The following is a 24,847-nucleotide window of genomic DNA, read 5'->3' on the forward strand; positions in this document are numbered from 1 at the left end:
AAGTTAGCCAAGTGTAGCCTATGGCATGCAGAGGAGCAGGAAGCCCACTGGCCTGGCAAGCGAAGGTAAGCTGAAATGGAGTCAGTGCTTTTTCACCCACAAGACACACAGTACCTCTTGCCTCACCTTTCAGTTCAGACCCTGCATGAAGAAAGAGGCATTGATCACATAAAATCTTTTTCCTGCATTCATTCCGTATTCAAATACCTACTGAGTTCCTTCTATGAGCAACATATCATGCTAATTCTGTGAGGGTAGAACACAAATACCAGATACTTATCTACAAAGAAATAATATTCTAGTGGTTGACAAGATAAATAATAGTCTTCTATTGCTATTCAAGGAGTAGGTAGTTCATTGCAATATAGACAGAGAATCAGGGCAAGAACCAAGGTAATACCAGCCACTTAGAGAGGGTCTTATGAATGAGAACTAAAAGGGAGGTGTCCTTCCAAAAGACACCTCTTCTTAGTTGAGAGCTGAATAGGATTAGTTAGGTAAAGTAGGGAAGGTGAACTGTTCTAGACAAGTAACAGCATATACAAAGGCCAGAAAATGAATGGGATTATGGACCATTCAGAGAAGCTGAAAGCATCCTGCAGGCAGACCATTAGAGGAGGGGATGGAGGGGTCTGTGGTGAAACCCAAGAGGTGGGTGGGAGCCAGATCAGAGCATAGGAATTTTTCTTAATGGCAAAATGGGCCCAAATTAAGAGTGGACCCTATTCAGGAGGATTGCTCATTGGAGGTCAGCTTTGAAAAGAGTGTATTTGGGAGCAAGGCCAAGGCAAAAAGGCTCTCCATGGTCTGTCATCCTTATCCAGACTCTTCTTTATCCATGCCTACCCAGAGCTGCCCTGAATTAACAGGAGGCAATGTCAAAAGCAATCTCACAGCCTATATTTTAACTTTGATCAGGGTTTCAGTTGTGCCTGGATCTTCCAACTTGGTTTCAGTGAGCAGCTGTCCAGATCCAGAGAGTTAGTGTTGACGTGGCTTCCTTTTCAGCGATAGGTGGTTCTTTGCCATTTCCCATCTGTCTCTCAGAGGCAGTCTTTCATTCGATCATGCCAGCAACTTCTTTTTCGTTACTACAGGTACATTTTGTTGTCCTCAGCCTGGTGTGTGTGTGTGTGTGTGTGTGTGTGTGTGTGCGTGGTGTGTGTGTGGTGTTTAATATTTTTTCATTTCTTTTCACCTTTGTTCTGTTTTACTTTTCTCACCATTCTCTTATCTGACCCCCTCTTCCTTCCCTTGTTGCTGACACCGTTCTTTGTTTTGATCTTTTTATTCTCAGAACAGTGCCTTTTTGCTCATGTGCTCTTTGTTCTCATATGTGCTAGAATCCTCATTCTCTCACCTACATTTTCCCTCTATCCCTTTCTTCTTTCTCCTCTTTCTTGGCTCCCTACTCTTTGGCATCCATTGTTCACTTTCCTCCCAGGGCACAGCTCCATGCTCCCCAGCCTGCTGACCCCTCTCAGCCCTGCAGTCCTGGGGTCCCACTTGTCCACAGTGTCATTAACCCTTGACATGGCATCTGTGGTTTTGCCACTGGCACTAAGAGCTCGCATTGCCTTTACAAAGAGGCTAAGGTAATCAAATTAGCCTTATTTATTTATTTCCCATTTCCCTTAGTAAGCACAGCTTGAAATTGAGTTGCTGTTCTACTCAGGTTAGTTACATCATTTCCCCTGGAGAGTCCATATCCAACCTAAGTTGAAACTCTCTCCCTGTGCATCACTGAGAGGGAAGATGGTATATTTAAGAGATGGTGTATCTGTCGGGACTCAAGCATGTTGTGTCTGTGCTCTGTCCCTGATGCCATGGGTATCAATGTATGTGATTGTATGTTTGTTTGTGTGTGGGGGGATTCAATCTGTTTCTCAACCCAAAGGAACTCATAGCTGATGGTAGACAGGATGGACTTACAGTATTTATCCAGAGCTATGTGAGGACCATTGAGGAAATAGGTTCTACCTGACACTGAGTTCTGCTGGGGGGTTCTAGAAGAGGAGGAGTTCCAGAAGGCCTGATGCTTTATGTGTGGAACTCTGTACTGATCCCCTCTAAAAGAATGACAAGTTGTGAAGGTACCAGTCATCAGAAGTGTCCTGGCAGGTGCACCTGGGTGTCTCAGTCAGTAAGTGTCAAACTCTTGGTTTCAAGTCAGGTCATGATCTCCCAGTTATGCGCTTGAGCCCCACATTGAGCTCTGTGCTCAGTGCAGAGTCTGCTTCAGATTCTCTCTCCCTCTCCCTCACATTCTTACTCTCTGTCTCTCAAATAAATAAATAAAATTTAAAAAAAAAAAGAAAGAAAGTAAGAAAGAAATGTCCTCTCTACTCCACCAACCACCTGGAATGCTTTTCTGCAGAGAGGCACTGCCTGTTACCAGCCACAGGCTAGAGGCCACCAGGCTACAGCTTCAGGAACAGGGGATTTCCTGCAGTGGTACGGTGACCACAGTACAAAAATTTACTGAGTCACAAGGGTCTTCTCTGGACCCTGCTATGTCCAGAGACCTCTTCTTTTACAGACTGGAGTACTTTATTGGGTCATTGTGACTCTATTCTGATCATAGAAGATTATAGACACAGCTTCTCAACTCACAGGATGGTTAGAGGCAACTATAGGAAAACAGTAGCTGGTAGGTTTTCATGGACAATGATAATATTTATAGCTACACCTTATTGAAACCTTATTATGTAGCAGCCAGGAATCAGATGAAGCACTTCATGAATATTATTTAATGTTCAGCACAACTCCATGTACGAGATGCTATTATTGCCCTTACTTCAGAGACGAAATGGAAGCCTGCTAACCTGGGTAAGAACAGACATTACTAAATGGCAGAACCAGAATCTGAAATCAAGCAGTCTGACTCTGCATAGCCCATCCTCAGGCAGTGTGCTTCCCTTTAGGAGCAAACTCAAGTTAATCTGACTCAGAGATTGGATTCCAAGAAGACATGGTCTCCATAAGCTTGGGCCATGGGTTCAAGTCATTTCAGAGCCAGAAACCACTTTGAAAGCCACCCAGCCAGTGATTCTCAAATTTTAAATGTTACAGTTACATGGGTTATTGTTAAACAAAAGCAATGTTGAATTTTTCCCCACAGAGATTCCAATTCAATTTATTAGTAATACTTCTTGGGTGCTTATATTTTTCACTCATGTTGACAACCATTGTTCTAATACCACAGATGGGAAAACATGAAATTTATAAGGCTAACTGGGGGCGCCAGGGTGGCTCAGTGGGTTAAATCCTCTGCCTTCGGCTAGGATCATGATCCCAGGGTCCTGGGATCAAGCCCTGCATCGGGCTCTCTGCTCAGCAGGGAGCCTGCTTCCCTTCTTCTCTCTCTGCCTGCCTCTCTGCCTACTTGTGATCTCTGTCTGTCAAATAAATAAATATTTTTTTTTTAAAGAGGTTAACTGACTTGTCCAAGGTCACACCACTGGCTAAGGCAGTTGTGAGGACCCATCCCAACTCTCCAGGCTCTCATCCAGGGCTCTTTCCCCTATCCCTGATGAAAGACAAATCTTCCCTTGTGTGTGAGAAAGAACACAGTAAAAACATGGTGGGTAAGATTCTGGACAGAGACACAACTGGGCTAAAATAGTCATTGTGTAAACTTGGGCTTCAGTTATCTGTGTTCTGGGTTTGTCTCACCTGCAAAGTGAGCAAAATAATAATAAAACTTGCCTCACAGAGTTGTTGTGAGGTGATATGGGGAGATGATAGCACATAAAGGTTTCATAATCCCACCCAGGGTATGGTACTTTTTTTTTACTGTACGGAAAGGACCATTCATTAAACAGCACTCTCATGAGCCATCCTCATATGGTCGTCAGCAGCAATAGAAACTTTAAATTTCAAAAATAAAGTAGTATAAAGGTAAAGTTTTTTTTGTTTTTGTTTTTGTATTTTGTTGTTGTTGTTGTTCTAAACCCACTGAAGATACCATGTGGTTTTAAAATGTATCTTGGCAAGTTGGTATCTCCTGTGGACCCTCTCTGTGTGTTTACTGATGGCACGTCTGGCCACTGGATTGGCTGCAGTGTGCCAGGCATTCAGATGTGGTTGTCGCCCCAATAGCATGTTATCACAAATGGGAGTAGTGTTCTGCCTGCCCAGGTTCTTCTCAATCTCATCACCATAATAGAAGTAATGATATTTATAATGATGATGAGGGGGGAAAGAATCAGCATGTACCCTATAGATTAACAGGACCTTTTCTCTATGGAATTTTGACTTCAGGAGGCATGGCTTTTTCCATATTATTTTTTTCCATTATATCCAACAAGGAAGCCATGGTAGAAGAGTTTAATCTAAAAATAATTTCCTGGGACACCTGGGTGGCTCAGTTGGTTAAGCAGCTGCTATCGGCTCAGGTCATGATCCCAGCATCCTGGGATCAAGTCCCACATCGGGCTCCTTCCTCGGCCGGGAGCCTGCTTCTCCCTCTACCTCCATCTGCCAGTGCTCTCTCTCTCTCTCTCCCAATTTGACAAATAAATAAATAAAATCTTTAAAAAAATAAAATAAAAATAATTTGCTATAGTTGATATAATAGTATTCTTTCCAAGTCTCCCCTTACCTGACTAGATCTTTCCCCTCTAGTTGTTTTATTATCAGCTTCCCACGATCTGTTGGTCTCCACTCCTCACACTTCTGTTTTTCTCTTTGGGCCACATCATCTCTGATGACCTAGCCAAGCCTTGACTTCAATTACTGAGGTTTCACTAATGACAGCCACACCCTTACATCCAACACCAGCAAAGCTATATCTCTGTAAGAGCCTGTTGGCTTCTCCTTTTGGAAGTTCCACAATATGTTCAAAACTAAAATTAAACAAGTCATTCTTTCCATCCAAAATACCTCCTTCTTCTGTATTAGCAATCTTGAAGAATGGAACAACTGTTTGCTCATTGTCCAAGAGAGAGAGCTAAAAGCTATCCTTCATTCTTTTTTTCCCCCCTCCTCAGTGGCATTTCTCATTAAGTCAGTCATCAGATCCTGTAGGTATCCCTTATTCACATCTCTCCATCTTTACTTTACTATCACTGCCTTGGTTCAGGATTTTATCCCATTTTTACCTGATTTCCTGATGTATAACCTCATTTCTCCACTCTGTGTCGTCTGTGCAGTGGTCACAGCAAAAGTAAAAGCAAACATGTATTGGGTCCCCACTAGATGATGGGTACCAGGCTTCACATTTATGAAATCTCATTTAAATCCCACCACCATAGACAGTAGATAATAATATGATATTTACATCTTGCAAATGAGGAAACCAAAGCTAACATTAAGAACTCAATACCTTACTAGAGATCATAATGCTTCTAAGTGGAAGATGGGGTTTGAACCCTTATCTGCTGATACTGTGCCCATGGTGGGCATCCATCCTGTCCCCAGGAAGCTGAGTCCTTGCTTCTCTTGCTAAGCGCTACTTCTTGCAAAGAAAAGTCTTTTTTCTTCTATTTTTGGGGGGATTCTTGTTTCCTCAGCAATGTTGATTTCATTGTATTTTCATAATACTTCATGCTTTAATTTAATTTATTTAGTGCTATTGTATAGTGCCCTGGGCATATTGGGAGAAGCAAGAACTTTATAAATAAAATTATTATTACAGCTGCTCCAGTAACAGCCTCTGAGCTATTTAGTAGATATATCAATTATTCTCAGCATTGAAAATTTTCACCTCAAGCCCTTTATGGCCCAAGTTTTCCGTGTCTTTTGCTACTCTCTCCTGCTTGTGTAATCTTGACCCAGTCATGTAGCATTTCTCCTTACTATCCCCATCAGAATTGAGCAGAGAGAACTTCAGCCACCATTCCATGTAATGTATTATGGAGAACATGACCTCGTTTCTTTAGCCTTTTTGAGTCACTGAGATTCTGAATCCCATTTGCTAGACCTAAAATATCAGTTTTGCAATGAATGAGTCAACCCTCCTTTTCCACCTCATGCTAAATAAGACCTCGTTATCCATTAGTCTGTTTAGAAATCTCTTCCAGGGTATTCTAGAGCTGGATAACACCCAATTATTTGGCATCTGGGATTTCAGGACTCTAAACTTTGAGATTTGCACAGACAAAATTTTTGTCAGTCTCTAAAGAAAGTAAAGCCCAAACAAGAGGAATCCAGTCACTGGGTTACTCACCTTCATTTCTAAGACTAAGACTACTTTCTGGAACCTACCTGCTACCTCATAATTTCATAGCAAGAGATGTGAGAGCACTGTTGTCTTCTGTTAAAGAATATCAATGACACATTAAAGAATTCACAGAATAAACCTGTGGCCAACCTGGGATTTTTCCCTGGGAACCTCCCAAATCATTCTAGGGGACTTGACCTTCTCCCCAGAAGAAGAAGAACTCTCCAGGTTCCCCCATAGCATGCTCTTTCTTCTTCTTTTTAACGTACTGTATGCAAGTCATACATTCAATGACACTGAACTACATACTTTCTAAATACCAACAGGCTGGCATGCACAGTGATGAACAACATGTACATAGTTCTTTTCAGAGTGTGGGTTCTTCATTTCCTCTCATTTTGTCTTGACATGTCTCCCTCTCAAGAATATATTCTTGTCATAATTTACAGTTGTATTAAGGACTTCTGAAGAAGTTTTCTAATTCATCAGGGACAGTATCCAGCTGTCTTCATTGCATGTTTTCCTTTTCATTTTGTTTTGTTTTTTTGTTTGCTGTTTTTGCTTTTTGGTGTTTTTTGTTTTGTTTTGATTTGAGGGTTTTTGTTGTTGTTGTTGTTGTTATTGTTTTAGAAAACAAACAGAAGTAGCCAATCTGCCCATTACAAATGAATTCATTCCTATTCAAGCAGCGGCTGTCACATACCTTGCCTGAGGCTTCTTACATTATGAGCAACATATTAGCTTTAGTTGTCTGTAGTTCTTCCTAGCTACACTGGGATCCCTAAATGAATGGAAGACACAGTGACTCAAAAGATTTTATTGTATAATACATGGTGGTCATGCATATAGCACAATGAGCTTGTTCAAGGTGGATATGCATAACCCCTCTCTTGACCAGACAGGGGTTGTTGGATAGCTAACAACTATATTTCCTTCTAGCAAAATAATATGAAATGAACTATGACCCAGATGTCTAGGTAAGCAAGAAATTGACAGGATGAAATCTGTCTTCCTCCAAAAGGAAGAATAATTTCCAATCAAAAATAACTAAACAGAAATACTCAAATTGCTATCAAAGGATGCAGCCAGAGAGAACTATCTAAGTTGTTTTCCTTTTTTTTAAAGTTTTTTTTATTTTTTTCAATTTATTTATTTTCAGAAAAACAGTATTCATTATTTTTTCACCACACCCAGTGCTCCATGCAATCCATGCCCTCTATAATACCCACCACTTGGTATCCCAACCTCCCACCACCACACCGCCACTTCAAAACCCTCAGATTGTTTTTCAGAGTCCATTGTTTCTCGTGATTCACCTCCCCTTCCAATTTACCCCAACTCCCTTCTCCTCTCTAACACCCCTTGTCCTCCATGATATTTGTTATGCTCCACAAATAAGTGAAACCATATGATAATTGACTCTCTCTGCTTGACTTATTTCACTCAGCATAATCTCTTCCAGTCCTGTCCTTGTTGCTACAAAAATTGGGTATTTATCCTTTCTGATGGAGATTTTCCTGCAGCTCAGAAATGCTTTGCAATCCACAGATTGCAAATCATTGGGAACCCAAGGAACTTTGCATTCCTCAATCTGGTATTCTCAAAATACGTAATCACCCTGTGACCATTTGTATCCCCACTAAGCACAAACTACTGTTTGCGAAATTGCTTTGTGGAATAGATAACATACCACTACAGTTCCACATTTTATGATGATGTAGGCCATACCACCTCATATTTTGCCACCTCTCTGGAATGCATTTAGAAGAACAATTCTAGGCCCACCCACCCCCTCCCATTCTCAAAACAAATTGTGAACTTTGAAGCCAGTCTTGAATGGGTCAGGACAATCCCGGGTTGCCAATTGAAGGCTGGCTTAGACCATTTGCCCCTGCTCTGTTGGGTACCTCTTATTGGTCTCATTGTAATTCTATGTTAGTCCTTCAGTAAAAATGGCCAGCAAGCCCGGAGATAACAGAATAGGAATCAATGGGACATGCGATTGTCTGCATGCCAGATTCTCTTGTCAACCTAGTCTCCAATCCATTCTGCCAGCTCAGTCTCCTCTGGGACTGAGACGTTTGAAAACAGTGCAGCAGCCTCATCTCCCGGGCAGTGTTTTTCTCCATCATTTGCTTTATTAAATATTGATTTTCTGTTGCATTATTAAACCTTAAGTCCAGAGCATAAATTCTGGGCTGATACTTTAATCTGGCTCTCCTCATTTTTTTGGCTTTTAGAACTGATTTTTAGGCCAGCTCTCCTGGGGAATCTCTAAGTCAACTCAAGGCCTGAGAGAAACCTGCCTACAGGAAAGGGCGGTGCCCAGACTTGAGAAGTAGCTGGCCTTGCCAGGGCACTACAAAAATGACTGAGCCCCTGCAAAGCAGATCTTCACTTTATACTCGTTCCAGACACAGAAGCTTGTCCCCATTGGGATTCAAGTGGTTGTACCAGGAAAGTCTTTGGATTTACAACATCAGAACTATTGAGTAGGCAAATGATATGCTGAATTGATTTTAGAATTCGACATCACTGAACTCCTCAGACATTATCTAATCCATGTCCATTCATCCCTTATTCTTTTTGTCTGTTATTCCTAGGATTTGAGTCATCAGATATAAAAAAAGGCCTTTGCCTTTTTGCTTATTTTCGGTCTCTGGTTTATTCTTATTTTCTCTTCCTCTCTGTTCTCTCTGGGGCCAGTGGTTGAGTGGGCAACTGTGTCAATCCATTGTAGAAGAGAGCCATCACAAACACAAACTTTCTGAGGGATGTTGACATCTCCAACCAGCTGTGTTTGCTATGGTGACCTCCACGTTTATTCCCTGTCCTTTGAGTAGTTTTCTAGGCTGCTGCTGTCACTAGCCTTAGCCTGGAGGCATGAGCCTGAGGATAAGAAGGAGAAGGGATCACCATGCCTTTGTCTTCAACAATGACAGACCAATAGGAGAAAAATGGAAGTAAATATTTCTGGAGTTTTTCTGGCAGAATTGGAACATGTTGCTGTGTACATGGATGTTTGCAGAAAGCAATGGCCACCTCCTGTCTAGACTTTAGTTTCTCTCCTCTTTCTCTCTGTGTCCTGTCAGGTCCTGCATCACCAGAAATCTGGTGTTAAGAAATTATCCCAGAAATTGGCAAAGATTCTGGTAAAGTGCCATGGTTTGGAAGAAGAATGAGGAATGACTCATTCTGGGGTAGAGAAAGAGCATAACTAACTCAGACTGGGCACTGACACCAGCCAAAAGTGAACTTTCAGGTGCTATGGGCCAGCGGCTGACTAAGTCTGCATGGCCACATCAGATACAACTGGTAAAGAGTCTTGGGGGATATTTCATATGTGTGTGTGTGTGTGTGTGTGTGTGTATCTGAAGGTCAAAGTGGAAGACTGTGTTTACTTCAATTCCACCAACCTCCCTCATGTCACCAACATGCTTAAGTCTCCAAAGAGTAAGAGATGTGCTCTTGAAGATCAAGGTAAATCTCAGGCTATGGATCTTCTCAGAGTTTTGTCCATACCCAAATCTCTCCATAGTAAGTAGGTAGGTAGATAGTACCTACAACTCATTTGAGCATTGTCAATGATGAGCAACTGACTACCTAGACACGTAGGTGCTTCCTTTACAAAAGTTCTATCTTTTTAAAAAAATATTAAGCCAAAATTTGCTTCACTCTAATGTGTTCCTTTCAGTGATTTCCACTAGAACTATGTAGAATAAGTTGCATCCTTTGTAATATAAGTGCTTGGCTGTCAATTAAAAGATAGGGATTAAGAATCTTAAAAATTTCCACAATTTATAGGAAAAAAATGGCTGAATATTAGTAGCTGCATATGTTTCTGAGATTTAATCTCTTTGAGTTCCAGCTTTCTCATTTATACAGCTCAAGTATAACTTCTCATCAGTTTCTGGAGGCAGGGGATTGAAATTAGGTGAAATGGCTAATATCAAGTAGCATTCAATGTTTTAAAAATTCAATTCAACAAATATTTGCTAAACTCCTACTGTGTGCCAGACATAATGATATGTGTTGGGCATAGGAAAATGAGTCCGAAGTGGTCCCCGACCTCACCATTGGAATTACAATTTTTAAGATGCCTATTCTCAAGTCTCTTTTTTTCCCCATAACAAAATAGTTCAGGATTGCATCTGGCTGTCATTGTTCTCACCTCATTGTATTGTAATTTTTTTTATGCAAAAGAAATTTTACCCACTCTTTTGTGCCCAAAAGTCATTCGCTGAATGTCACGTATCTCAGTAAATGTGAACTGTTGAAGAATTTCTTTTGCTTCATCTTCCCTTCTGTGATAGATTCTAGTGTCTTCCCTTCTCTCTTCAGATGTTAGCTAACTTTCTCCAGAATAGCACAAGCTCATGGAGGCCAAGAAAGCACTCAGACTTTGATATGGTCCCCACATGTCCTGTTGCTGATACCCGTTCTTACTCTTTCATGCACTTTGATTATCTCTAGTTTACCCTTGGTATCCTCACTAACAATTTCTACCAACCCAGTCAGGGTCATCTTTAATAATTCTGTTTGAACTGTAGAAAGTCACTCAACAAGTTAAAGAAGTTTATTGGAAAGATGGGCTGACTTTATGCAAACAGATGCAGGAAGAACAGGTAAACTCTGAGAAGAGACTGTCCTCCACAATTCTCTGTGCTTCTCTCATTGGGGTTGTGTGGTCTCCTTACTGATGCAACTTTCTACATATCTCCTGTGGTTTCCTGAGTCTCCTCCTTAGGGTTTCTCTGGGGCCCACTAACTTCATCTAAAATGTGGCTTTGTCCTGCTTTGGGGCTTGATAGATCACAGCTTGATGACTTGGTTTCGGTGCCTCAAGCTCAAATTAGCAGGAAATGGAGTCAGACGGCCTTTACCTGAGTCAGGTGTTCACCCTTGTTCTAACCAGCCATGATTGGAATGAGAGTAGAGATTCTATGATTTATGACACTATTTTTAATCTATTCAGGGTTCTGCTATTTTGGAAAGTTGACATGAATACAAGGTTAACAATTGGCAGCTCTAATATAGAGATGGTTTGTAATGTCTGAAAGGTTATAAACCAAGGATGATCACCTTGGACTTTCTCTACTTTTCTCTGGTTCTTTTCATCTCATATATTTCCTTTCTGAACACAGGCATGGTTGTGTCTCTGCCTGAGACACAGTTTGGAGATGTGTCCAGGAAATGCAAGACTTCTTTTTAAAAAACAGGACTTGGGGAAATGTTTTCAGTAGCTAGAAACCACTGCAACTTTAAATGTTTTGACTTTACAGTGGAATGAGATTATTAAAGACTACCAAAGTGTCAATAATTAAAATCTAGAATAGTGTTGGAAAGGCCAGCCATGATCCATGCCAACACCCTATTCTCCCCAGCATGCAGTCTTACAAGATGTGTAATTTCCCACTGGTACATAGCAAAGAGCTCCAGGTCACGTAGGAATTTTGCAAATAGGTTGGAGGCCCAGGTCTTTGGGCTATTTTTGTCTCAAGTTATTTTTATTTTTCCATTTGATGCTGTCAGAAACTCAGGAACTGATCATTTGTGCTGGAAATAGCACAACTTCTGCCCTTTGTTTCGATCGCTATTGCCATGTTTGATTGTTGAATTTGATTGCTGGCCATAGAAAATTGCATTTGTGTCAAGAGCATTCTGAACAGATCAATGCAGAAGGAAATGAAGCAAGATCAATTGTAATACTAAGGGACTTGTATAAAAAGTCTTGCAACTCACATGCCAACCTATAACTCTCCATGTTTAAACTTTGTACAGGATCCTCAACACTGTTTAATTAGTCAAACCTCATAATGCCCCACGAGGTCAGTTAGTGTCCAAAGTTAGACATTCAGAAGAAACAGAAATAACACTGTCAATCCAACTGTAATTATTCACAAAATGTGTAAAATGTGAGACAACAAGTAATAATTATCATAATTTCTCCAAATGTTTCCCAGGTACTCTGTTACATCCTGTATGCACATTTCTAATTTAATCTTTAAAAGAAGCCTATAAGTTAACTGTTGTTATCATTAGCATTTTATGACTAAAGAATCGGACCTGGAAAGATTAAGTAATCTTTTCATGATTGTCCATCAGTGCACAGAAGGTAGGCATTAGGCCTTCTGATGGCTCTAGCTTCCATGCTTTGAACTACCTCCATTTGTTTTCTTTGTATTTTTAAAATCACAAAGGTGTATACCAATAGAAATAAGCATCATGATTCCTGACCTATTGATGCTATTTTACTCATTCTACCAGATGCGTATAGGCTAGATATCCCTTCCTTTCCATGGAGGACCACTGGAATCCTTGGAGGGGACACGTAGTCCCAATTCCTGTCACATCTGTAGTAGTAAAAGATATATGACTTTATCAAGTGGTTTCTCTATCACAACTGGCTTAGGAAGGTGTAGGCTAAGTAGAGCAAATGTTATCAATTCTATTTTCTAAGTGAAGAATGTGGGGCTCACAGAGTGTGACAAGCATTCAAGTTAGTGGAGAGTGCAGCAGGACTGCTGGTCTGTCTGATTCCTTGCCCTTCTATAAACTAAAGCATTTACTTTAAAATATTTATTTATTTAAATTCAGTTTAGTTAATATATGTTGTATTATTAATTTCAAGGGTAGAAATCAGTGACTCATCAATTGCATATAACACTCAGTGCCCTCCCTAATGCCCATCACCCACTTAGCCCATCTCCTCACCCACCACCCTTCCAGCAACCCTCTGTTTGTTTCCTAAAGTTCAACGTCTCTTATGGATCACCTCCCTCTCTATTTTCATCATATTTTATTTTTCCTTCCCTTCTCCTATGTTTTATTTCTTAAATTCTGCATATGAGTTAAATCATATGGTATTTGTCTTCCTGCAACAGACTTATTTCACTAGCATAATACCCTCTAGTTCCAGCCATGTTGTTTAACCATTTACTTTTAAAGGTATCACAGCCTAAATAGTATGAATCTTTTTCTTTAATATTGGACTGTTCCCACACCCATTTCCCTTAATATCATGGAACAACAACCAAAAAACAGTTCAGAATGCTTTAGGCATGGAATTTATCTTGTGTCCTTATCATTATGCACAGAATATCTTATAAACCCCTCTGGTGCAACCTAGCCTATAACAGAATACTTTCAACAGAGAGATACATTAGAAAGAGGCCTTCACTGACGACTTAGAAGACCAAATTTATGACTTAAAGACCTAATGATTCAGTCCCATCCATCTTTATTGTCAAAAAATGCTTCTATGCCCTCATTCTATGCCCTCAACTGGGAACTTAATAGCTGGCTGACCTTGGACAAGTCACTTAACTTTTTCCAGAATAGACTGCAGAATAGACTTAGTGATGCTCCTTTCCCTACCTCAAATAATTATTGTAAGAATAAAAGTAAATCATGGATATGAACTTGTTATATAAACTAATGAATTCCTGTATTTATACAGTGTATTATTTAAAGCTTTCAAAAATGTTTGTGAATGTATTGGCAAATGAAGAATGTACTTTTCTGCATGTCCCAGGAGTAACCAAAAACAATACCAGAAAAGTGACATCACATACTCAGGTGTGTTGAATGAAGGGCAGGGCAAGAGGGAAGTCACCAAGTCCTGTCTCTCTTTTTCCCTCTGGGTAGAGAAGGCTGCCTTTGGCAGGATTTAGCCACTCATTTTTGCTCTTGGAACTCCTTGCTCTGAATGGTGTGATTTCTGTGGCATTTTCTTCTTTTTCTTTTCTTTCTCTTTCTGGCAATGACTCTCTGAAATATTATTTTTGCTTCCTCGATGGCAGGGCTGTATAATTGATAGCCTCTCTGGGTTGCTGGAGCTGTGCATTTAAACCATGCTTGCCTTGGCTCCAACGCCTCGGAGTTCATTACTTTTTGAAAAGCTGCACGTCTGTTTGTGTTCAGATTATTGTTGCTCTGGAGAGGGAGGTTATTGTCAGGCAGGAAGAGGAGTGTGGAGCAGAATTCATGATAATCAAATTCTTTCTTTTCTTTAGATGAATATTTCTGGGTAACAGGACTTCACATTTATCTGATATGGCTGTTCTGAAACAGGGGACCAAGGACCTTCACTTTTCCCCTGCAGCATGCTAGAGGGAACTCAGCAACATTCAGTCCTGGGATGTGGGAGGCTGCTGCTTTGCAAATAAAGTGGATAATAAAAGTGCCCAGTTCTGGTACTAGAGAATGATTTAATGCAGAATATATACATGTAAGATTTTTAATTAAAGGTGTGAGGTATATGTGGTTCTCAGTGACAGAGGGGTGGAGGGCACATGTTCTCCACTTGAGCCTGTGATCTTCTCTCAACTCTGTAATCATCATCACATGATTCTTAGCCCATCTTGTCTTTTGGCACACAGGTCTGCCCGCACTATTATTGCTCATGTATGCCAACATCTTGTGTCCTACTCTCTGCCTTATACCAGGTCCATAAGCAATAGAACTTCAGATTTGGTAAAGTCAACCAGGATTGTGTAAATTTAGAATATACTTGAACATGGTCTTTATGGCAGATGAAGAATAATTCCTCTACTTTTCCAGATATGGGGATGCAAAGACGGAGTCCCCTGGAATGGTTGTGGGAGATAATACCAAGAACTTTTAATTGAAATTCTGCTATTCTCTGTCTCTTCTTTCTCAGCCTGAAAAAAGAAAGTCTACCTCATTTTTAAGTTTGAAATTAATTGCCTTCTTTGAGAAGCCACCCTTAGATATTTTCACACTCTACTCTACCCCATCTTAAGAAAGTTGCTGGGTTCTCCCACTTAAACTTTAAAAAAAAATTATTTGTATTATGACTATAGCATTCCTGTCACTGTTCTGTGATTATCTGATTCATGGGTGTTCCCTTTGCCCCCGATGTGTTCCTTGAGAATAGGAGCCAGGTTTTTATAATTTATTTCTATATCATCATCATCTAGTGAGGTACTGACATATGTTGGACACTAAGGAAAGATTCATTGAATAAATGCATGAAAGGATTTTACTTGATCAAAGTGTATTAATATTTTCCCTCCAGTTAAGTGTTACTGTACGCAGAAAATAATCTGTGCAATGTGCAGAAGTCTTGCTCATTTGTCTGTCCTTGGGAAACTCATATAACTTCTCATTCCAGAGGAAGATGTAGTCAGGTACAGTCCCTCAGATGGGGCTATTTGCACAAGGTTAGGTGATAAAAAGTAGGCATTTACAAAAGATGGGTTTTTGGCATTTTGGTCAGTCTTCAAAGAAAAGAAAGCACATAGAAAAAAATCAGTTTCAGAAAGAGTTTTCATCTCTATAGGAGATGAAACACTTTTAAGTTGAAGGTACTTTCTTTCCCTTTTGCAATATAACAAGTGGAAGATATTGTCACATCTTATCATTTGAAGGGCATAAAACTGGGTTACATAAGTGCCAAAAGATATCATGCATATGCTGGTGTTTAACAAATAATAAATATTTGAGGGATTCCTCTGTATACATTCCAGAGGACTTTCTAAATAAGATACCAAATGTTAGATTTCTTTCCAGATTTATGCTTGACAAGGGGTATTATATCTGTATATTTCCTAGTATTCTAGGAGTGGGGAAGGCTTTTAGCCTCTCTGAATCCTAGTCAAGTATACGACCCTAAGTTTTATTGTTTCTTTGTTACTCAACCTTCTCCTTGATGCATTCCATGCTAGATTGTGTGGATTATTACAGCCTAAAGCTCAGCAAAGTGGAGGTGATTATCAGAATTTGAAATGCTGTGACATTTTGCTGCCAAAAAGTAATTGATTTATTAGAGACATTACAATACATGCATGATTCAACATAAGAGGTTTCTTTGAACTTGTTCGGTATCAAATCCTGTGGGAGACTATTTGCTTTCAGCACCATGGACAGAAACTCTCTTTCATTCAGATTCAGTTGGCCTTATACAAGTAAATATTAGAGCTCAACAGTAGCACTCCAATCTAGTGGCCACAGTATGATTCAATTTAATAGCTTTAACAATTTCAGCTGGTGAGTACGAGAACATTAATACATTGTTTTGCACTTATGCTTGCCACAAAGTGGAACAAGGGACAAGATCAAATGACTTTATAATACATTATTATCATTGCTATCTTTATTGTTGCTGAAACTAAGGATCATATTTTACAACAAATCAGATTCAAATACAGAACATTACAGAAGACGTTTGATTTTTCTTAACAAGCAAATTCTTAGTAATTCTGTACTTCAAAATTCTATGCAAGGAACCATAATTGAGTTCAGTGGTTCCACACCTGAGCAATGAACCGAACAGACTAACAAAATGCCTAAAGTTAATGAAAATCTTGTTGAAAACAAAGAAGCTCCAATGGGGCATGGGGTAAAATACTGGGAAGATGATTAGGATCTCTGCTTTAATGGCTGTGAATTAATGCATTTATCTTGACAAGGTAAACCTCTTGTTTATTCCCAATTGCTTCAGGCAACTGTTCAAAAACTTTTAAAATAGACACACTTTTTTTTTTTTAACTTTTTATTTTTTATAAACATATATTTTTATCCCCAGGGGTACAGGTCTGTGAATCACCAGGTTTACACACTTCACAGCACTCACCAAAGCACATACCCTCCCCAATGTCCATAATCCCACCCCCTTCTCCCAAACCCCCTCCCCCCAGCAACCCTCAGTTTGTTTTGTGAGATTAAGAGTCACTTATGTTTAGTCTCCCTCCCAATCCCATCTTGTTTCATTTTTTCTTCTTCTACCCACTTAAGCCTCCATGTTGCATCACCACTTCCTCATACTTTTAATTCAGGATACTGTTTGCTTCCTTATTTACTGTTTATTGATTATGAATGTTCCAAGAAACTTTATTACTCTTTACATCTGACAAAAGAAATGAAAACTAGTAATGGAGAACTTCAGGGGCTTTGCAGAATAATTAACATTAAATTGGTTTATACTATGTATACTTATGTTGATGTCTAAATTAAAAATACTTATATAGGGGAACCTGGGTGGCTCAGTTAAGTGTCTGCCTTCAGCTCCAGTCATGATCCCAGGAACCTGGGATCAGACCCTACATAGGGCTTACTGTTCAGCAGGGAGTCTGCTTCTTTCTCTCTCTGCCCTTCCCCCAACTTGTGCGCGCTCTCTCTCTCAAATAAATAAATAAAATCTTAAAATAATACTTATATAACATAAGATAATATAGGCCTTAGATAACTTAGATAATACAGGGGAACTCTGAATCATTAGGATCATATCACTAAACTCATCTCAGGGATAGAGAGACCTGTGGCTTATGCTTATCACTTGTTTGACATAAAGGGGGTAGGGATAAAAGTTAATATTATGTAAATTATATACATATTTTTTTCCTTTCTTACCCAGAGAAGCTGTAATGTTTCCTTTTAACTTAACAAAGCATACTTAACTTAGCAAACTAAACAGTACTCCCATTTTGTCCTTTCTGTCAGGAAGCTCAAAAAGAAATGTAAAGCTTAACATCAAATCTGTGCTGACATTTATCATTGCCATTTGAGGTATTCTCTTATTTTTTTTACCTTACTTTATGTGTTCACTTTACTCTTTTATTTTATTTTCCATTGTAAGATGTCTCAGATTTATTATAGAAACAGGGAATATAAACAATTATGAATAACTTGATATATATGTATATATATATATATAGTATTTATAATAATATATAATTAGTATATATTTTTAACTTAATTTAATATGGTTTTAAATATGTCCTGGACAGTTGAACTCTTGTGCTTTCTGTGGATATAGACTTGTCCATTTTAAAAATTGAGGTTAGGGAAGGAATGTTCATCATTTGTCCATCAAGGAAGCATGATATGGGAGAAAGGAATTAAAAATCAAATTAAAATAATAAGAATTTCATTAGTATATATTTAGGCCATTGAAAAGAGAGAAGATTTTTATTCAGAACCAAAATGTTTTAAAATATTAGTAGGAAATGTAAGTTCTGAGAATTTAACATTTAACTTGTCAATTAGATTAATGGATTCAAAGTGAAGAAAACCTTGGGCATTTCAGTCATTCAGTGCAAACAATGATATTAATTAAGTAAGCTGAATTTGCTTTTTGTTCCTGATTTTATTCATTTTGCTGTTCATTTGTTGAGTACCTGTTATGTTTCAGGCACTCAGTCCTGTCTGGGCATTCAGAGATAAAAAAGAACCGCTATTCTCAGAGTTTTCAGGAATCTCCACCCTCTATTAACATCTAATACAATGAGCTGTCTTAAGATGTTAGAGAAACAGCAACAACAACAAAAAAAAGGTTCAATACTGAACTGGCTCAAGGTGGTGTGGAGTCTGGGAAGGCTTCCAAATCTGAGTCTAGATTTAAAGGGCTAAGAATAGTTAACTGTACAAAGATTGAAAGTCTGCCAATGGAAGGAACCAGAATGGATGCACAAAAGACAATTCTGGGAAGAGGGGGATAGGGCAAACATCCTAATCCAGCTTATAGGTAATAATAGTTGAAATATAGGTGTGAGTGGGCAAAGGTTCTGTGTGTGGGGGGAGGGGGGAGAGCGAGAGAGAGAGAGAGAGGGAGATCAACACTAAGTCTGGGTGAAGATCAGATTGGAGAGGTATAAATGCACCAGTCCTGAAGGTTTTTGTTTATATACTCAGCTAAGGATTTTACATAGTGCCAACCTGAATGAAAAGTGGATACTTTAAAATATTATAAGCAGGCGAGATTTGCATTTTTGAAAAGCTAATTCAAAGTCATTTTGGAAGATGGCTTGGAAAGGGGACAAAACTGGCATACTCCACTATAGTAATTTCAGGGGAGCAGTAAGAATGGCGTAAATTAAGGTAATTCACCATGTTGATAAAGAAAATAGAGAATTGAATGAATTTTCATCAGTGAGAATCCATGGGACTCAGTGATTGATTGGTATGGGGTTTAAGGAAACTGGAGAAGAATGGGAGATGCCTTGACTAGGGGTAGTATAGCATGGTGGTTTAACATGGGGCCTCTGAAACAGCCTGGCTGTTTTAAAATCTGGTTGTTAGACTCTGACATGGGATTTCAGTTTCTTCACCTGAAAAAGGCAAATGTTAATAATAATGTAATTTTACATATTCTTTCAAGAAGTTATTGGAAAATCTGACACTCTTCCCATACTCTCTTTAAAGACCCATGAACATCATTTTAAGAGCTGTTGGAATATAAAGGAGGAACTTCTTGGGTTTGGTGAGAAAGTGGGTCCTTTGATATGGGACTTCACATTCACTTTGTATTGTGTATTTGTAGAGTAATAAATTATTGCATAATGTGTGAAGATGAAAGAGAATAAGAGCATCCTTAAAGAGGATAAAATAATCCAGTAGAGAGATGTTGGTATTCAGAAGGCAGAGAGAAGTTGATAGTCATGTTAAGTCAAACACAACTATTAAAAATGGTAATAAAGAGTGATAGATAATTACTAATGGCAGGTATTAGCCAAGAAGTAGAGCAACTTCAAAGGGACAAGTAAAATGGGGGTGGGTGGGTGGAGTGTTTACGTCCTTAAAGGAAAAGGACACATGATAGAAATTTTAGGTCAAACGGCTTCACCTAAACAAGCAATTCTGGTCTGTTCTTGATTCCAGAACTGCAAGCTCATAGGTTCCCATGCTCATAGGAAAAAGAAAAGAAAACAAAATGATCCTCTCAGACTTTTCTATTTCTGTCCTAGGCAGTTGGACCTGAATAGAAGGACTTGAATTATAATTTCTGATACATAGTTGGTAATCCAGCTCCTCACCTCCATTTCACATATCCTTAAATGATGAAATATTAAATCTGATGAGGCTGTGCCATCAGGTTGCCTTTCCACTGTTTTCTGCTGCTACCAGACCCAGGCCCACAGGCGCCCTTTCCTGGGTAAAGTATCAGAAGAAGAAAAAGAAATGAACAGAGAGGAGAGGAAAGAAATGATAAATGTAGTTTAGCACTACTATATGGATATGATCAATTATTCAACCTATCATGAAGTCTACTTATTTTACTCAAGGTTTGCAGAAAAAGTTACAAAAAAGTGTAAGGTAAGTTAAGCTGTTCTTCTAAGGACACCTAGGTTTTCATGAAACCTGTCGTGAAAATGGTCCCCTGACTTTCACCAGGCTCTGACCACTCTCAGTTTCCTTTGCTTGATAACCTAGACCCTTTCCTCAAACCATAAATCTGGCCTTCCTCTGGATTCTAACTTTGAGTTTCTTCCCTTCCAGTCTTTCCCAGGTGATGCTACTCAGTCACGGCTTTAGCATGGGGTGTTGCTTTAGGAAGTCATCACAGTGTGCTGTCTCATCTCTTTTCTAAATTCTCAAATGATTCCAGGTTATCTAGTAGGCCTCTTAACTTGCATGTCCTGCAAACAACTTGAACTCAACATGTTTCCAACTGTTCTTACCCTCTTCTGTACCTTACTGGGTTCTTGGTTTCAATCAACAGAGATTGATTCAGGCTGACTTAACAAAGTGGAATTGATTACATGGACAATGTAGAACTCATGGAATTGGCAGCAAGTTGATTCAAAAAAGGGAAAGAGGTCAATACAGACACAAAAATCACAATGAAGGAAGAATCTCACCAGGGCACTGCAGCCACCGCAACTAACATTGGCACCATTCTTGGCACCATCTTAGCCCTTCTGACATGTCTGAGCATTAGACATCCCAAAAGGAATAAATTCCAAACTGTCTTTGCCTCTTAGCACCATTCTTGGCACCATCTTAGCCCTTCTGACATGTCTGAGCATTAAACATCCCAAAAGGAATAAATTTCAAACTGTCCCTGCCTCTGTATTACTTGTATCAAGGCAGAGTCCTTGACAAGAGCATTCAGTAGACAGAGACCAGATGATATGAACATCCTCTAGCTACAAGGGTGTAAAAGCACAACTTTTTGACTTTATCAGGTTTTATAGTGGACTCACACTATCAAGGGTTTCTTAAGTATAGGAAAAGTGTTCAGATCTGGGTAGTATTTTTAATGAAAAGCAAATTACCACTGTATATTTCAGAGTTAATTCTTCAAGTGGTACTTCTCATCTCAACAAGTGACACCAGCAAACACCCAGTCAACCAAGCTAGAAACTCCAGTATCAACTGCATATTTTTATTTTTCTTTATGGTACAAATCTGTTTTTGGTACTTTTTAAGTCCCTGTCTTAATAATTCATCTACCAAATATTCCTTGACTCTTTTGCACACTACCCTTTCCCCTCTTAGATAGATCAACATTATGCCTTTTTTTTAAATAAGAGTACCTTTAATATTTTCAAGGAATAATGAGGTTAAATGTCTTATGACATAGACTCCGCTGTAACACCACCTGTGTACAAATCATACTTCTGCCACTCAGTAGCTGAGTGAACTTAGGTATTTCACCTGACTTTTCTCTGTGTCATACATAAAATAAAGTTAATAATAATGCTTATCACATGGAGTTGCTGCAAGAATTGACTGAGGTGATATGTTTAAAGCATTTTGAATGTTCATAAACAATAAGCTTTCAATAAAGGTAAGGTAATGCTCAAAGTGAGAAGTAGTGTTGGTAGTTGAGCCAGTAAAGATGCTAATACTGTGGTAGTAAGAGTAGAAACTTCCTCTCAGCAGTACTCTCTAAAACATGCAGTCTCTATTGCTGCCAGAATTATCTTTCCAAAACATAAATTTGGTTTTGTTACTCCACTGCTTAGAATAATCTGATGGCTCCGACTTCCTGAGATAAACCCAAAATCTCTAGTGAGACATATGAACGTCTGCAAAATGGGACCCTAGATCATCTTTTTGCCACCATCTTCTACCACTCATCACCACCCATGTTGGAGCAGACCAACATGGACCAGCTCACTCCCTAGCATTTCACTGATGTTAATTCTCTGAGCTTTCATATATGCCATGTTTGCTTTCTGTAACACTTGCCTTGGTACCCTTAATACTCCCAGATTTCCTGTAAGACCCAAACACATAGCATTTTACTTTGCATTTGCACCCCTCCTTGTGTCCCCTTCAAATTTGACACATGCATCTCGTGTGATAGCACTGTACAGGATTTATTGCCTAGATCACCAACTTCTGCACTCACTGGGGTGCCCTTTCAGTGAATGCCCCTGTTCTTTTCATTGTCATCCCTTTTATGTGGGACTGGCACATAGTAGGTACTCAGGGAATGGTTATTCAACTGTTGCATTAATGAACACATTTGTAAGGACTCTTGAAATTATCAGAACAGACCAGGGAGAGGTGAACCAACTTGTTCTGGATGAACGCCCATGTCTCACTGGCTCTATTTGGTGTGGATGTGAACAAGCAGAGTATTTGAGAGACGACCCCTGCAGCTTTGCTTTAATCATTTCCAGTTTGTGCTTGGCACCAGGCACCTTGCTAGAAGCTTTAACGGAATACCGGGAACACATGGTTCTTTTTTTCTGAAGGAATTTTAATTCCAATAGAAACTCTAGATTAGTAGACATCATACTTAGGGGACTCTGGAGCCAAGTTTGCAATCATTGTTATGAAGAAGAGCCCAAGGACTGTGCATTTCCTAGTACAACATTCTAAATCAGAAATTTCTAACTTTACAAAGACAGGTGCTGTTTGAAGAGCTCCATGTTTCTTGAGAGAACCAGGACCAACGTATTTTCTCTAGATCCAAGAAGTTATAGAAAGTTTGGATCCCCTCCCCTCAAAATAAAACAAAATAAAATCATAAACTCCTAATCAGGCTAAGTGCCACTTTCTTTATTGTATTTGAAAACAAAGAGTACTACTGGATGAGACCAGAAATAATTATTCAGAAATAATTTTCACAAAATTTAATTGTTGAAAAACAGTAATTTTATAGAAATGGATGAATGCTCTTTTCATTTGTAAAATATGCCATACTACCCAGAAAGCATTCCCATGGCATATTAAGTTCCGGGGATTAGGGCTGGGAAAATGCTGGTGTGAAATGCTTCCATCCCAGTCTAATTCAAAGGTAAAGGTTTTAGTGGGTACTTGGAAGTTGTAAGTCAGTATCTAATAAATCAATGCTAAAGTATAGCACGCTGATTTCCCTATAGTCAGGGCATAGCAGAAAGTCCTCCATTGCCACATGGCAACTGCTTTTGCTTTAGAATATCATGCTTGCACCCCTTTAACCTCTTGCACTATGGGTACCCCTACTTATGAGTTACCTGATGGGAGTTTACTTACGTTACTTATGTGGAAAAGCCTTTGATCTCAGCATCCCCTGTACTTAGAGTTGAATGAAAATAAGAAAGGTAGGGATTCTGCATTTCAAACATTTAAAGTATTTTGGTTTCTGAAAGGACTGGGTTTAGGAGTACCCATGGTTCTTCTTGCCCCAGAACCTATGTCCACCAATAGAAGAGGCAAAATTCCACCAAAACTTGTGCCCCCTTGGTAGGGCCAGAGAAAAGACTTCCTTCCTTTTCTCCTACTTTGCTCTGTTGGGGAAGAAAGGGTTGGGGTAAGCTGATCCAGCTGACTCACAGATCACTGATTACCATTTCCAAAGCAGAATTCTCTCCCAAACTCATTTTTGTCTCTTCTTTGCCCAGTTATACAGGACACTTGCACTCCCTGGGATGCTGCAGTATACAGACAGGTGGAGCTCTGCTCTCTCTATTCAGCTTTCCCACCTACAACTAGATAAGTAGATGGAATTGGTTTTAGGCAAAGAGCTGCCCTACCCAAAGAAAATGAAAACACTAATTCAAAAAGAGAGACACACCCATATGTTTATTGCATCATTATTTACAATAGCCAACATATGGAAGCAGCCCAAGCATCCATCAATAGATGAATGGACAAAGAAGATATGGTATATGGTGGAATGTTACTCAACCATGAAAAAATAATGAGGTCTTGCCATCTGTGATAACATGGATAAACCTAGAGAGTATCATGCTAAGTGAAAGAAGTCCGATAGAGAAAGACAAATGCCATATGATTTCACTTACATGTAGAATCTAAAAAAAAAAAAAAAAAAAAAAATGAACAAACAAACAAAAGCAGACTCTTAAATACAGAGAACAGACTGCTGGTTGCCAAAGAGGGGGAGAATGGGGGAGGTGGATGAAATGGATAAAGAGGATTAAGAGGTATAAACTACCAGTTATAAAATAAATAAATTGTGGACCTAAAAAGTACAGGACGGGGAATATAGTCAATAATACTGCAGTAGCATTGCATGCTGACTACAGTTATTCGGGGGAGCCCTGAGTAATGCACAGAATTGTTGAATCACTATGTCATGCACCTGAAACTAGTATTGCATTGTATATCCACAACACTTCAATAAAAAGAGGAGGGACAGGAAGTTCTCCTTCCTGTGGGCCCTACAACACTTCCAGTCCTTCTGTCCTGCTGGTAAAACTGATAATAGACCTTTGATGCTATCTGAAGCTTTGCCCCATCCCTTAGTTGTAGTACCTGGAAGGAAGGGCCACAGAAGGATTTGCGCCCTAAAATCTCTGTGCTGCATTTTTTGAACATAGTTATTTGTAATCCCAGCACATGAATTTGATGAAGAGTTAGTGACACATAGCTTTCTGGCAAAATATTCAGTTATAAACAGTTGACCTTCAGTCAGGTTAACACACATTATTAATGTACTGTGTCACTGTGAACGTATGCTACACATCATCGGGTCAGATTTTGCAT

At 39.2% G+C, this 24,847-nt stretch overlaps 1 protein-coding gene and 1 long non-coding RNA gene across 12 annotated transcripts in view; both read left to right on the plus strand.

Annotated features, from left to right (window-relative positions):
* NTM (neurotrimin) overlaps nt 1-24,847 on the plus strand; it is a 943,341-nt gene that overhangs the window by 781,110 nt on the left and 137,384 nt on the right. The window lies entirely within an intron of this gene.
* Nucleotides 2,076-14,327, plus strand: LOC309840818. Its single transcript, XR_014298812.1, has 3 exons — nt 2,076-2,143; nt 13,623-13,741; nt 14,179-14,327. It is a non-coding gene; the product is annotated as an uncharacterized lncRNA (long non-coding RNA).

The sequence above is a fragment of the Mustela nivalis genome (assembly GCF_964662115.1).
Source record: "Mustela nivalis genome assembly, chromosome: 9".
In the NCBI taxonomy this organism is placed as follows: domain Eukaryota; kingdom Metazoa; phylum Chordata; class Mammalia; order Carnivora; family Mustelidae; genus Mustela; species Mustela nivalis.